The sequence below is a fragment of the Furipterus horrens genome, unplaced genomic scaffold (genome assembly GCF_987537825.1).
Source record: "Furipterus horrens unplaced genomic scaffold, mFurHor1.1.pri manual_scaffold_2, whole genome shotgun sequence".
Taxonomy (NCBI): domain Eukaryota; kingdom Metazoa; phylum Chordata; class Mammalia; order Chiroptera; family Furipteridae; genus Furipterus; species Furipterus horrens.
Genome location: NW_028327172.1, coordinates 217,958,519 through 217,960,516, shown reverse-complemented (window position 1 = coordinate 217,960,516; position 1,998 = coordinate 217,958,519).

Sequence of the window (1,998 nt, the reverse complement as noted above, 5' to 3'; positions counted from 1 at the left end):
GCCTCGCGCCCGCCGCCGCCGCCGCCGCCGCCGCCGCCGCCGCCGCGACGCCCACGTGACCGCCGTGCGAGGCCGCGACCGCGCCCCCTGGCGTTGGCACCCGCCACCCCCATGAGCGGAACCACGCCTGCGCGCTTGGGGGCAGCGGCGACGCCGCGGCTGCGCACATTGTCGCGCGCAGCCCGCGCCTGCGCAACAGGAGGCGGGCCGCTCCCGCCAAAACGTCGCCCGGACGGTGCCTGCGGGCGAATGCGAGCCGTGAGTGCGCGGTGTCCCCGCGCGCGGCTTCGGCTGTACGTCTGAGAGGCGGAACACGCGCGGAGGACCCGGCATCCTTGTTCCGTCGCTGCGGGCCTAGGGACGCTCCTGTGGGGCAGCGTGCCGCAGTCCAGGCCCCGGAGAAGGTGTCCCATCAGCGACTGGGCGCCGGGAGGCGGCCGCGGAGTCAGGTGAGGCTGCGCCCGCCGGGACACGGGACGCGCTGGCCTGGGGGCGCCAGGAGGCCCCGCCTCCGCCCGCCCGTCTGTGACTGTGGGCCTGGCGGACTGCGTGCAGGCTCAGGGTGCCCAGAGGGCCCGGAGTGGGTGGGGAGCTGGGGTGGGGGCGCAGACCGAGGACCGGGTGGGCGCGGCCGCGGCCGGGCGTCTGCGCTGCTTCTGCGTCGGCCTCGGAACGCTCGGAACGCAGAGAGGGCAGGTGGGAGCCCCGAGGGCCGGGGGCGCGTGGGCACGGCTGTCTTAGGGGCGCTTCCGCAGGGGTGCGGCCGTCCGCAGAAGGGCGGTGTCTCCCGGAAGTGGGGGGAGCAGGGGTTCCGCTGGCGGTTTGTGGTCAGGGCGCAGCCGGTCCTGCAGACCCAGAAACGTGGCTGGAACCGCGACTCGGGGCGGGTGCCGCGCGCTCCGTGTGAAGCGGCCCCTGCGTTCCCGAGGCCGCCGCTGGGAAAGGCAGCGCGCGAGCAGCGTGCGGCGCTGGCTCCGGGGTGGAGCGGCCATGTTTCTGTGTCATGGGTTAGATGTACGTCACCGGGGCTGACGATGCCGCTCTTTGAAACCCTGTTTCCGTGGCGACCGGAAAGCTTACTTTTGCACGTGTGGCTGCTGCGTCACCTCCCTCGGACAGTGCTGGCTTAGGGCGAGTGTGAAATGCGGGCCGATGGCGCCCGTTCTCTCCACGCAGGAGCCTCGGGTCAGTGTCACAGGCCACAGCAGTGCCCAGGACAGGTTCCTGGGGACTGTGACTGTGATGAAGCCGCGTGAAATGGGGCCAGTGTCACCCTAGGCTGTTGATGCGAACAAGAGTTAAGTTCCGGCAGCGAATTTCTGGTGCCAAATTTATAGGTGAAGACCCAAAACATTTCTAATGTTAAGCATTGACGTGTGAGCTGTCAACATACATATGTTTCAGGAAGACTGACGAGCCCTGGCAGGTGTGGCTCAGTGGACTGAGCGCCGGCCTGGGAACTGAAGGTCGTCGGTTCGATTCCCCGTCGGGGCACAGGCCTGGTTTGCGGGCCGGGTCCCCAGTTGGGGGCGTGCAAGAGGCAACAGATCTATACTTCTCTCCTCTTTCTTTTTCCCTTCCCCTCTCTAAAAAATACATAAATAAAACCTTTTAAAAAAGAAAAAGATTGATGAAAACAAGATCATTATTTTCCAACCCGCTGATTCCAGTTCAGGGCCCTGGAGGCCAGTCTGTTCCCACAGCTCAAGGTGCAGGGCAGATCCCACCCTGGCCAGATGCCCTTCCGTCCACTGCAGGACCACCCATGCATATGCTTGCACTCAAATGGGACAGTATAGACTCTCATTTGCCTCACGGGCACATCTGTGCACATTGTCGGGACGTGGGAGGAAACACACACAGACACACACGGGGAGAACTTATAAATTCCACAGTCAGTGGTCCTGGCGGGAAAACGATTATTTTTCATTTAAGTTATAACAAAATGACATTGAACAAAACAGTGCTATTTAAGGGTCTGCTATAATACACATTTAT